Source organism: Sabethes cyaneus, chromosome 3, assembly GCF_943734655.1.
Source record: "Sabethes cyaneus chromosome 3, idSabCyanKW18_F2, whole genome shotgun sequence".
NCBI lineage: Eukaryota > Metazoa > Arthropoda > Insecta > Diptera > Culicidae > Sabethes > Sabethes cyaneus.
In genome coordinates, this window is record NC_071355.1 from 161869040 (window position 1) to 161883081 (window position 14042).

Genomic DNA, 14042 nt, shown 5'->3' on the forward strand with positions numbered 1-14042 from the left:
AGCGATTCATGACACATGTGTGTGCGCGTGTGTGTGTGTGTGTGTGTGTGTGTGTGTGTGTGTGTGTGTGTGTGTGTGTGTGTGTGTGTGTGTGTGTGTGTGTGTGTGTGTGTGTGTGTGTGTGTGTGTGTGTGTGTGTGTGTGTGTGTGTGTGTGTGTGTGTGTGTGTGTGTGTGTGTGTGTGTGTGTGTGTGTGTGTGTGTGTGTGTGTGTGTGTGTGTGTGTGTGTAATACAATCTATCGCCTGCTGACCGGCAGCGCTTTTATGTAAAAAATCACTTGCATCTTTTAGTTAGAAAGTTTGTCTACCTTAATGCAAATAATTTTAGTCCTGGAGATAGAAGGTGATAGCTCTATTGTTCATCCAACGACCCATTTCTAGAATGCCTGGATATACACGCACATTCCGAAGTCACCTTCATAAACAATAAGCCCCGCATGGATACTTTTACATATCCACACTTCCAGAATAATTTTCATTATTCTGGCGCGTATTTAATTTGACAAAATCATAGTTATAATTTGAAACAAGCAGCATGCGAAGCTTATTTGAAATAGTTCTCTTCCATATAGGACCGTTTAAGTTCTATTTTGGAGATATTGCATTAAACACAAAATTTCATTCATTCAAATTATCCGCTTTTATAATTTTAATCAAAATACAGCCGAAGAGAACATTCCAGTTGCTCAGCTACACATTTCAAAACTCTGCTTAACTATTTTAATTTTGATGCATAACAGCATCATCTGTACCGTAGCGCCAACTACATGTCAAACGAAACCCATATTCGTCAATAAACATCGAAAACAATTGGCATCTCCAATTATTTTTTAAGGGGTTTCTATGACATGTCATCGGAAACTACTTTAAGTTTGAAAATATACTTATCCGTGCTTATTCTTTGTAAATCAGTGGGATTAGGAAGCCATCAGCACTAAACAACACACTCGCGTAAATTGCAGAAATAAATACTGAGTTTTAACACTAAAATTTCGAAAGCAGCGGAGTGATAAAATAAGAACAACAATTCTAAACCGTGCTGGCAGAACTCTCTATCAGCGATTTTTATGACACATAATGCAAAATTAGTTATTCCCTAATATTTTAGTTTGTTGACTCGATCAATCAAAGTGAGCTGAGATTTATTTAAATGCCATTTTTCATCAAAAAATTCCTAGCAGCCAAATTTCCTACCTTTTTTCGTGCGACGAAGAAGAAAATGTCGACTAATCGTTTCAATTTCCGTCATTCATAAATGAAAATAACTCACGCAACCGATTGTCGTTATTCTGCAGCCGGGAAAAATTGCACGACCTGCAGAAATTTTGCAGAATAACATTTGCCATGCCGTCCTACACAAATACAGGCGCGCTAGCTTCGTAAACATTATTGTGATTTTTAGTTCGGACGATGAAAATTTTTGATGGACGGATTTTAAAACGGTACGACGAGTTTAAGATATAAAGTCAATAGGGTAATTGGAATAAAATGCTTTAATAATCGCTTTTCAGTGAATTCAAAAGGCACGGATCGGAAGGTAAGTGTGTTTGAGTAAAATCAGCATCAGAACTTTTGGAGTATTCATTAAATCCACCTAAGAAATGATGAAAATTAGAGTGGCTTTCCTTACTACGACGGGAATTAGAAATAAACCCCAGTTAACATTTTGTCATACATCTTTTGTCAAAGTTGGAATACAACATCGGCGTGGGAACTCTGTATTCGCGGCCCCTTTGAAGGATCTGTCGCCATGTAAATATTTAATCTGTTGTAGACCGTTCTTCGACGAAGCCGTCTTGATAGGTTCCTCACAAATCTGTTCGCAATTTGGTGATAGTCAACGGAGAATGATTTGGGACAGCAATCCGTAGGCGGCTTTGACAACGGTGATCGCAGGCAGGAAAGACCATCTCCTTGTCGAAGTCCCCTGCGAGATTCGAATGGGTCCGACAATTCACCCGAGATTCTCACCCAGCACTGGGTCCTATCCATCGTAGCCATGATACGTCTAGTAAGCTTACACGGAAAGCCGTTTTCTTCCAAAATTTTCCATAGCTCTTGTCGGTTTACACTATCATATGCGGCTTTGAAATCGATAAACAGGTGAACGAAAGGATGCGTGGGGACTGGGGTTTCGCGAAACTTCTAGAGGATCTGCCGCAGGGTGAAGATTTGGTCCGTTGTAGACTAATCCTTCATGCAGCCGGCCTGATAATTTCCCATAAATCTATTGGCTATTGGCGATCGCGATAGTCGATCGTCGATAGTGATCGCTCGGTAGTTCTCACAATCCAGCTTATCGCCTTTCTTATAGATAGAGCAGATAACCCCGTCTTTCCACTCCTCCGGCAGTCGTTCCGTATCCCAAATCTTGACACACAGTTGATGCAGATAGCCGGCCGACTTGTCCGAGCCCATTTTGATAAGTTCCGCTCCAATGCCATCCTTTCCCGCTGCTTTGTGTTTCTTCAGCCGCTAGCCATCCATCTTTAACTTCTCTAATCGATGGGGGTGGCACATCTTCGTTGCTTGCTACACCAATGTGGTCACTTCCTCCGCTATCAAGGTCTTCCGCTTGCAAGCCATTCAGGAGTTCGTCGTAGTGCTGCTTCCACCTCTCGATCACCGCACGGTCATCAGTCAAAATACCTCCATATGTATCTCTGCACATTTCGGCACAAAGCCTTTGCGAGATTCGTTGAATCTCTGATAGAACTTCCGTGTGTCGTGAAAGCGGTACAGCTGCTCGAGTTCTTCGCACTCCCTCTTCTCCTGGTGGCACTTCTTCTCCTGGAAGAATCGGGTTTGCTGTCTCTGCTTCTGTTTGTTTCGTTCCACATTCTGACGGGTGGATCTACGTAGCATTTGTACCCGCGCTGCTTTCTTCTCAACCAACATCTGCTGGCATTCCTCGTCAAACCATTCGTTACGTCGATTCGGTGCCACACGGCTTAGGACGTTCTCCGCTACGATGTTAACCTTTACGTCTCCGACATAAAAAATGATGGTACTTGCAGTTACACTTTTGGCTCTATCTCCACTTATTTTCATTCAATTTTTATGCAATTAGTCTTAAAAGAACCACATTAGAATGGCCTTTAATGAAAAAAAAGTTGGTAAATTATGGTTCCATTTTTCTCGGAGATATTCCAGAGCACAGTGGAATTTTTTGACGTCACAAGTAGCATGTGAAATAAAATCTGCTTAAAGGAGTGCACAAAAGTTATCCATTTCATTTGTGGTCAATAAGAATGAATCTTTCACTATCATGTAGAGCGCAGGTTCCTGTCCCACACTCCGGAACATCCAGTATCGGTTCTACCGGAACTGAAAATTGGCCATTTTGAATTTTCATCAGAAATATGGCAAATGCGGTATCAAATCAAAGGATTTTTCAACGCAAGTTCTTGGGTAGACTTTTGGATGCATTTTGACCCGATCTGGAATATCCGTTGTCGGTTCTACCGGAACTGAAAATAGGCTATTTTGAATTTTCTTTGGAAATATGTATATCAAATCGCGGAATTTTCAACACGAGTTCTTGGATAGTTTCGGTGATTTGATACCCCATTTTCCACACTTTCGAAGAAAAATCGATATGACCAATTTTAGGTTCCGGTAGAACCGACAATGGATATTCCGGAATGGTCAAATCGGATCAAAATGCATCCAAAAGTCTACCCAAGAACTTGCGTTGAATAATCCTTTGATTTGATACCGCATTTGCCATATTTCTGATGAAAATTCAAAATGGCCAATTTTCAGTTCCGGTAGAACCGATAACGGATATTCCGGAATGTCCAGATTGGCTCAAAATGCATCCTAAAGTCCACCCAAAAACACGCGTTGAAAAATCTTTTGATTTGATACCCCATTTGCCATATTACTGAAGAGAATTAAAAATAGCCAATTTTCAGTTCCGGTAGAACCGACAACGGTTATAACCGGACCGTCAGAGATTATAACCGGATTCGAACCTACAATACCAGCCAGGGCGCTAAACAAAAGGAGACTGCGCGACCCCCTTATTAATGCAGCGACGTATCTGGTTTTGGGTTATTTTTAGATACACAAATTGTGCCTCTTCCTCCTTCTACTGTAGAAACCACCGACCGAGAAGTTTTAATCTAACTTGTTTTTACTTTCAGGACGACGACACTATGCAGGCCAATACGACTTGCAAGGTACTGCGCGTGAGGCAGTTCGTCTGTCAGCATGTTAGCCGCGATTCTCAGCGCGGGTTTTCGGAAAAAGGCTCCGTTCCTATGAAATTGACCAAACTCGTGTTTTTAGTCTTTGACCTTGAAATACGGTCAAACATTGTCGTTGTCCTGGAAGTAAAAACAAGTTAGATTAGAACTTCTCGGTCGGTGGTTTCTACAATAGAAGGAGGAAGAGGCACAATTTGTGTGTCTAAAAATAACCCAAAACCACATACGTCGCTACATTAACAAGGGGGGTGCGCAGTCTCCTTTTGTCTAGCGCCTCTATGGTTTAAAGGTACACGGGTACCAGCGAGCCACATGCCTTGGTGCGTGTTGTGGTGGGTCCGCATCCGGTTATAATCTCTGATTATAGCTTGGCTCGACCCATGCACCTTCAAGCATTGGACAAAAGATAGGAATCACAACGCCAACTTGTTAAGCGTGGCTACCAATTACCCCCCCCCCCCCCCCCCTTCCTTTCCACTCTTTCTCCTCCATTCCCAAAATTTTTATTACTTTCTCCTATTGTTCCTCCATCAATTGTAGAACCATCGTTTCAAAAAAATATTAAATTAATGTATGCTAGGAAGAGGCTCCAGGTCCAGAGAAAACGTTTACCTCCCACGGACAGTGTCTATTGACGGCGACGAACTAGAAGTGGTTGATGAATTTATATGTTTAGGATCTCTGGTGACCGCCTAGAATGATATGACAAGCGAGATTCTTGGACGACTTTCAAGCTGAAAGTCGGTCTTACTTTTCCTGCCGCAAGAGGATTCGACCAAGGAACATACCAAGTGACACAAAACTGACAAAATACAAAACGTGAATAAGACCAGTAGTCCTTTACGGACTCGAAATCTGTAACTTTGCTGACTGAACACTTGCCGTATTTAAGAAAAGTGTGACATAACTTTACTTTAGTACAAATATGAGCATTTGCCGACTTTAAATGTAAGGTGTTACGGATTTTTGGCAAACTACAACGGAGAGCATTAGCAGACGTATGAACCGCAAGTACAGGACAATTACAAGGCTAGTGCAACGATCCTACTGACTGTAGGAACACCGCCCAGTCGAGAATCAAAGATACAACCGAGCCGAGCATCGTACCTCGAAGGTAACTGAGCGGTTAGTCATGTTCATGTCGCAAGGATGCCGTACGAATTCCATCTGGTCCAGGAACGTAAGTTATTGGGCAATTCAACGCGAAATCATCGAAAAATGCTGGAATCTTGAGTGAACCTCTCTGATTCGGATTAAACCTTTTTTTTATTTATTTAATCAAGATAATGAGTAACGTGAGACTTCTGTCTTTATTAACTGTTACATTTAAGTTTATACAGAATAGTGCATAATATTTTTTGAAACGATGGTTCGCTACAATTGATGAAGGGATGGTAACGGAAAGTAATGGACTTTTTGAGAATGGAGCGGAAAGAGTGGAAAGGCAGGGGGTAATAGGTAGCTACGCTTAACAAGTTGTCGTTGTGACTCCTACCTTTTGTCCAATGCTGGAAGGTGCATGGGTCGAACCAAACTGTAATCTGATATTATTACCGGATTCGAACCTACAACACCCGCCAGGGCATGTGGCTCGCTGGTACCCGTGTACCTATGAACCAGAGAAGCGCTGGACAAAAGGAGACTGCACAATCCCCCTTATTAATGTAGCGACATGGGTTAGGCTATTTTTAGACACAAATTGTGGCTCTTCCTCCACCTACTGTAGAAACCACCGACCGAGAAGTTTAATCTAACTTTGTGTTTACTGGCGGGACGACGACACTATGCAGGCCCTTCCGACTTACAAGGTACTGCGTGTGAAGGCTGTTCGTCTGTCAGCGTGTTAGCCGCGATTCTCAGCGCGGGTTTTCGGGTTTTGTAGAACCATCGTTTCAAAACATATTGATATATGCCTGACCGCATTTCAAGGTCATGACTAAAATCACGGGGTTTGGTCTAGAATAATGCATCACTGAAGCTATCTATCCCGAAATTAGTACTTATCAAATTAACTAATTAAAGTGCTCTAAACATTTCCTCTTCAATACTAATTTTGAATGTTCTAACGTAAGATTATTAGGCAATGAATTCCAAATCGAAATGCCTCTCACGAAGAAAGAGTTACCGTACCTGGAAGTGAAGTGTCGTGGAATTCCATATTTTCCCGAACGAGAACTTCTCGAAATAATTAACTTTTGTGTAAATACCTTGGGAGTTTTGTTCTCGCAAGATTGAATACAAACAAACAACCTCGCATAGGTGCAAATTTATTGAATGGACAGCCTATCAGACGATATTGAAGGTGAATTATTGAACTTTACTTATGAGTTTGATAGGAGGAAACATGCATCTTCAACTAATATTGGCACCCTTTTGATTCAAGATTACATTTGTAAAATTGACTTACAATTTCAAAAGTTCCATGTAAGGAAAAGAAAATTAAAAGGAAAAGACATATTTTACTGACGCACAACACAACTATGAATGCAGACAGCAAATAATCGATAGACTCATATATTTCATCAATTTGTGCCATTTGGTGCGGACGACGATGCGATAATTCTAAGAAAAATGACCACTTGACAGCAGGCCTTTTATTTCCGAAAGTTTAACAATTTACCAAAACGAGGCCGCCCACTGCAGGAAATGGGGCGAGTTCCGCCGAGACAGGGTACGGCTTTTTTACAATGAAATATGCTTTCGTCTCGTTTCCCGCTAGAAGAAGCCTGGCACCCGCCGCCTCCGTTCACCCACCAACCAGCTAGCTTGCCAGCTAGCTACAGAGCAGTGTCTTATGAGATAACAAGAAAAAGCTTTTTCCGAAAAACAAGCAACAACACTTCCTGATGCTCGATGTCAGTCTATCAGTCTTTTTTTTTCCTGCGCAAATGGATGAAAGTTGAATGCACGAAAGTTTGACGCCAAACAATATATTGCTAAGCTGCACGCGGGAAGAGGAAAAGTGGTTCGAATCTATGCCGACAGACCGCGCCAGCCCCCTGCTAACTGAGTGGCGTTTAACAAGGCCGAAGCTACTTCCGGGGCCGGAACACACACACACATACCGACAGTGATGTACTAGACAGCTTCCTTGGAGATGGGTTAAACTTCGTTAGGTAACAAATTTAATAATAATTGATAATGACTTAACAAGGTTGTTGAAAAATTCCAAAATTCCATCAATTATAGCTGGTTGTATCCGTTATATACACCGGAAGTGCTTACCTGTAAGAATAAAAGAGAGAAAAAACATTGATTACAAACATGCTGCTTTGAGACTGTAGTGAATATCATCAGTTGATAATGACAGGAAGAAAGACACTCGATAGTAGGAAGGCAACTAAAGGGTTTCCCAATTCATTCACTAGTTTGCCCAAAATGGCACCTTGCTTCCTCGGTGGTGCTTCGCACCGCATCAGGTGTACGGTTGGTTACCCGGCGCGGCAGTTGTTGGCGGCAAACTTCGGCTAAGCCGTGCGAAATTAAAATTCTTCTTCCTTCATTTTCCATTTGCATAAGCGCCGACAACGCTGCCGGCGGACAGTGGCAACGACGATGACACGCCGACGAACGCGAAGTGCGTCAGAGTTAATGAAATTTCTTTTCCCTGATTGTTTGCAGATGATTTTTTTTTCTTTCTCGTTCGCTTGGCGGAAACGGTCTCGAAGCTTCCGCAGGGCATACCAAGTAAGTAGTGACGACGACGAACGAACAAGTTTAGCGATTCAAATTGAAAGAAATATTAGTTTGCTGTCAAAATATGTGAATTCTTTCGTGAATAGGGAGATCCTTAGTGTGAGGGGGTGGGGCAAGAAGCCGAATAGCTTACAAGAACATAATTTGTAAACTGACAAAACAAACCATCAAGACATCGGAAAATAGACTCTTATTTGTTTCAAAAATAACCATTACTTAATCTAAAAGCAAAGTCTTGGTGCTACATTAAGCATTGTGAGCTATCTTTAATTCACAGATTTCGAGTCAGCTGTTCTGTTAGCACTCGTAGGATGATTTCAGTGTTACGATTCCACTGATCATAACCACTGATCATAACCAATTGCGTGCCCATGTTGGGGTACATTGGAGCACGAGCCTTGCTTTCTCTGTAAAATTTAATGTACCTAAAACAAAATAATTTCTGTAACGTAGAAATCCACTGTCCTTGCGATAAGCAAATAAATTGCGGTATATTTAAGTTTCAAATTAAGTCCAGTTTCCAGTCTAATTTCAAATAGGGTTTCAAGTGTAATTTGTATTCAATTTATACCCGATTTAAATTGTTATAAGTTCAATTTCAAGTATAACTTCATATCCTTGCCAAGTCTAAGGCCAACTTCCACTTTGAATTTAAGTCCAACTTCAAGTATAATTTCAAATCCTATTTCAAAATGCAGAATTTCTTAAGTTTACTTGCCTATCAAATGATAATAAACAATCCCGCCCGCAAGCTCAAAATTAATCACCAATTCGCTTATTCGATTAATTTAGTCATTTTTGTTGCACTATTTCGCATGCACGCTAATACTGTCACAAACAAAGGTAAAAATGGTGCCACTAAAACTTACACACTTGCCGCTGGCAGCGCCACTTGTCATTTTGCACCAGTACTCGAAAATATTGACAGCCCTGCATGAGAGCGAATATAAAACGCTTCCAGTGCATACAGTTTTACTCCTGGTAGTATTCTTTTATCTGTCAGCCCGTGGACATGACTACTGAACCGCTGACAGCGTTTGTCTTTCTCAGTTTTTTACCCTTCAAAACAATTCATTCATGAATTGCAGTGCTGACTAACCTTTAGTCAATCTTTCTTGCTCTTGACTGATATTTTAGATCTCAAACTTTATTTTTTTAAACTACCTGCTTTTTAACGTAAACCGAAACCTAACTGAAGCAAATTAATTACAGCTTTGAAGTAATTTTTACGTTTATTGTAATTTTGTTTACCGTTGTCGGCAGTTCAAAATGAATTAGCGTTCGATTTTATTCACTGTTATCGAGAATGAATGAATATAGAGAACACCACGAACATGAACCCAAGTGATTTGTTCGAAACGTTGGTTTCAGGTGGCCAATGCTGTGTTCTTTTCATCTGTACTAGAAACAGCAAAGAATGAGCAGTTATGTTGTATCAATTCAGGTGTCTTGTTGGTTTATAAGCACTGTTCCAGATATGTGGTAATGTTCCAAATTTTTGCAAGATTTCCGTTTCTCCGTCATGCTAAAAGGTCATTACTTTCAATTTCAGACAAAATTCTACATGTTGAACAAAACTTGCAAGACGCTCCCCCGAAAAACTCCCCTCCATTGTTTTTTTGGAAAGAGAGGAAGTTTCTGATACGAAAAATGATTAATGAATTAGAAAATTTCGATATAGACCAAGAATATATTGGATTAGGAAATCGCAGGTGGGGCTCACTCCTACGCTCTTTCGGTTGGTACCCGAATGTTTTACTCACTAAACTACTACCGTCCGTTATATAAGGTCGTCTAATACCTAGTTTTGTTTTATTCTCCCAATTTTATCATTCTCGTATACGCACCACTTAGGAGTAGGTGGCCTCTGCATCGGTCGAATTGATCGCCAGATTTTTACCAATCACTAGTATTCATGTTTGCCAACCTTGGTTATGGCTGAAAAACTCGGTTTTCTAGGATATTTACCTAATACAAATACACTCAAGTCGCTTTTTACGCGAAGGATACGTCACGCGTAAATCAAAACCGCGTTAATTCCGAAAATCGCGTAAAAACAACCGCGTAAATTCCGAACTTCGCCTAAAAAAACCAAAATTTCGCGTAAAAAAAACTTTGTGGATTTCAACGCTACGCGAAAAAATAGACGTTTTGAGCACTCCGCGTAAATTCCGAAAATCGCGTAAGAAAACCGCGTAAATTCCGAAAATCGCGTAAAAAACCGCGTAAGTTCAGAAAATCGCGTCAAAAAACCGCGTAAATTCCGAAAACTGCGTAAAAAAAAACCGCGTAAATTCCGAAATTCGCGTAAAAATAGTCGCGTAAAAAAACCGCCTAAAAAGCGACTTCAGTGTATTGTTATTGAACGAAACAACGAAGACAAAATGAAAACGGAAGACAAAGGGCGGAAACAGGAAAGAAAAACAGAACGTGGCAGAAAGTACGAACAAAATGAAAACAGAAGACAAAAGGCGGAAACAGGAAAGAAAAACAGAACGTGGCAGAAAAGGAGAAAAGTAAGACATGAAAAGAGGAAGAACTGAACATACAAGAAATGGAATAGAAAAGAAGTTCAAAGGCGAAAAAAGGCAAAACCCGCATCGACAAAAATAAAAATAAGTCAAAACGGGATGGCAACTGACAAAAAGCGAGAACGGAAGCGAGAAAAACGGGCCTGAACACGGAAAAAACTAAAGAAAGAGAGGTAAAAATAGAGGAAAATCAAGACTCAAGAAATGGGCAAAAAATAGGACAAGAAAAGACTAGCAAAGGAACAAAGAAAGAGAAAACAACGGAACAGCGAAATATGGAAAAACGAGAGAGAAAAAGAGGGAAAACAATTCAAGGGAAGACGAAACAGAAAACAATAGAGACCAAAAAAAGGAAAAGGGGCAAAAACGGCAAAATGAGGCAGAAAAAGATAACCAAACCAGGAAAAATGAACTAAAGAAAAAGGTAAAAAGAGGAAGAACGGAACAAACAAAAACGGGATAGAGAAGAAGTTCAAAATCGAAAAAAGTCAAAAACCGAGCCGATAAAAATAAAAAAAGCCGCAACAGGATAGAAAATGACAAGAAACGAGACAAGAAAACAAGAAAAACGGTTCAGAAAACGAATAAAAACAGAAGAAAAAAGAAAAAAAACAGAACATAGGAAAATCAAACTCAGGAAATGGGCGAAAAACAGGACGAAAGAATGAGAAAAGTAAAATAATAAAGAACAAGGAAACAGTGGAACAGTGAAAAATGAAAAAATGTGATAGAAAAAGAAGGAAAACGAGACAAGGGAAGACAAAAGAGGAAACAAGAGGAACCAAAGGAGGAAAAATGAAACAAAAAAGGGAAAATGGGACAGAAATAGAAAAAAACGAAAAAAAGGAAAAGTGGACCAAAGAAAAATGTAAACCGGAAGACAAAAGGACAAAAAAAAGGAAACATTTGTTACTTCGCGTGTCGGAAGGACCACGACAATCGACCCCAGTCCCTGGTCGAACCACTGGGGACTATCCGGGGCTGGGCTCCGAAGGCCTCTTCTTATGGCGAGCTCGAGCGTGAGGTCCGGAGGCTCAAGATCGGCTCTGGGACAATGTGACGAATAAGAAAACTCGGAGAGGAAATCGAAAAAAGCGAGCTAAAAACAGACTATATGTGACAGAAAAGACAGGAAAAAGGGTTATCAAGAAGAGGAAAAACAGAACAAACGAAGACGAAAAACTAGAACAAATAGAGATAAATAAAGATAGAAAAAGACGAAAACTGGAAACGAAAAATAGGGAAAAAATGGAAAAAAGAAGAGATAAGACAAATAACGAGTGATAAAAATGAGGAAAAACAAGAATAAAAATAAGACAAAATGACAAAGCAAACGAAGAAAAACGGAATAATGAAACAGACACACTGGACAGAAGAAAAAGAAAAACGAGAGAAAAAGAGGGAAAATGAAAGGCAAGTGAGAGCAAAAACCAACAGAACGGTTCAGAAAAGAAAGAAAAACGAAGCAAGAAATAGAAAAACGGGACTGGAAAACGAAACAGAAAAGAGGCAAAATATGTGACAGATTCACACGAAAAATATCAACATTAATTTCAAGTAAAACTTCGTATTCATGACCAAACCAGTTATGTAGAAGTAAAACTTCAAGTTCAAACTCTAATCTAATACCCAATGTCAATGTCAGTTCAATTTCAATTACAATTTTTAGTTGAATTTCGAGCTTAATTTCCAATTTCGAGTCGAATTTCAACTCTAATTTCAATCTATATCTATGAAATGAATTTTTGTCTGCCTGTCTGTCTGTATGACCCTAATACACTCGAAAACTACTGAACAGATCGACGTCAAAACTTGTATGCAGGGGTTTTTGGGGCCGGGAATGGTTCTTATGATGGTTAGACATCCCTCCGCACTCTGGAAGAGGGGAAGGGGGGAGGGGGCTAACATATGAATGAAACACAAATTTCTGCAACGGTCGAGAACTAATCAAGCAAATAGAGCCAAATTTGGCATGTTGAAGTTTTTGGAGGCCGGATTTTTTCTATGATAGTTCGAGACCCCTCCTCTCTTTGGAAAGGGAGGTTCCCATACAAATGAAACACAAATTTCCTCATAACTCCAGAACTAATCAACCAAATAGAACCAAATTTGGTGTGTTGAGGTTTTTGAAGGCAAGAAATGTTTCCATGGTGGTTTAAGACCTCTCCCCCGTCTGGAAGGGAAGGCTCCCATAGAAATAAAACACAAATTTCTGCATAACTCGAAAACTAATCAACCAAATGGAACCAAATTTGGCATGTGGAGGTTTTTCAAGGCAAGGAATGGTTTCTATGGCGGTTCGAGAACCCTACTCCCCTTTGAAAGGGGGGCTCTCATCCAAATGAAACACAAATTTCAACCAAACATGAGAATTATCCAGGCAATTAAAGCACAAAATGTGCATTTCTCTGGTTAGAAGCATGTTGTGATAGAAGTTTGAAACCGTCTTTAGTTCAGAAAGGGGATACTTGAGCTACTCTCAATGCTACATTATGCACAAAAAATTAATCTAAGATTAACTAAGAGAAAATTTCGTTCAAACTAACAGGACTTGGCGTAGTTTGAAGATAAAATTTTTGTTTATGAAATGCATCTGACAAGTCTGATTTCAAGTCCAATTGTAACTGTAATTTCTAATCGAATTCCTAATCCAATCCCTAATGTTAAATTCGCCATCCTACGAATACTCCGTTTTTCCAGGCCAGAACATTCTTCTGAAAGGTCGGGTGCCCCACATTTGGTTCAGTCTGGGCACGCTAGTGATCATAACAGTCTCCCGCTGGCTTGTTAAACCAACCTAATTCCTTAAGACCAATTGGAAGGTGTTTTCTTAGTTTATTTGCCTCTACCATATTCAAAATGAAATATAATTTTTTTTACCGCTCGCTGTGTACTTTTCTAGTCAAATTGTCCCCTGCTGTAAATCAGTCTCCAAGCAATTGGCTAATAACGTCAAAATAAAATCATTTCGCTAAGAGCATTTCACTTAGCAGCAATTCACTTTTAAATAATAAATGAATCTGCACAGCGCCGGCCAGCAGCGAACTACCCGGGAATATTTTCTTCAAACTAAACAAAAAAAAATTCATCCAAAAGAAAAACGATTTTAGCGGCAGCGCCGCCCCGCCATCAATTGATATTCAAACTCGATCGGTATGCAAATCACGTTTATACTGTTCATTGTATATACTTTTTCCATAATTTTCTTTGATTCGAAAACTTGGCCTTCCCGTTTTCCGGGTTTTCCGCCTGCGTCCGCCGTTACTGGGGGTTACCCCGGGGACGAGATAAACATTGCCTGATAATGAGGATTATTTTAGCAGGACAAATGGTAGGATGGCTAACAATAAGAGGAAAAAAAATGCAAAGTGGACCGGGCCTTTGTCGCTGCTGGCAGTGAAAATTGCAAAAACTCAAAGCTTTCGAATGTGTTCGACTAGTCGTCGTCTAGATAGTTGAGAGTTTTGTTCGCGTTGGCGGAAGATCATCTTGTCTGTATGTGTGGAAGTGTGGAATAACTAGATCCGGATTTGAAATTGGCATTGATCGGTAGGACATTCGACCGGTTTGCTTACTCGCTCGTGGGCACAAGGGTATTTACTT

At 40.2% G+C, this 14042-nt stretch overlaps 1 protein-coding gene across 2 annotated transcripts in view; it reads right to left on the reverse strand.

Moving 5' to 3' along the window:
- Window positions 1-14042, reverse strand: part of LOC128742338 (insulin receptor substrate 1) — a 461417-nt gene that overhangs the window by 273540 nt on the left and 173835 nt on the right. The gene's annotated exons all lie outside the window — the stretch shown is intronic.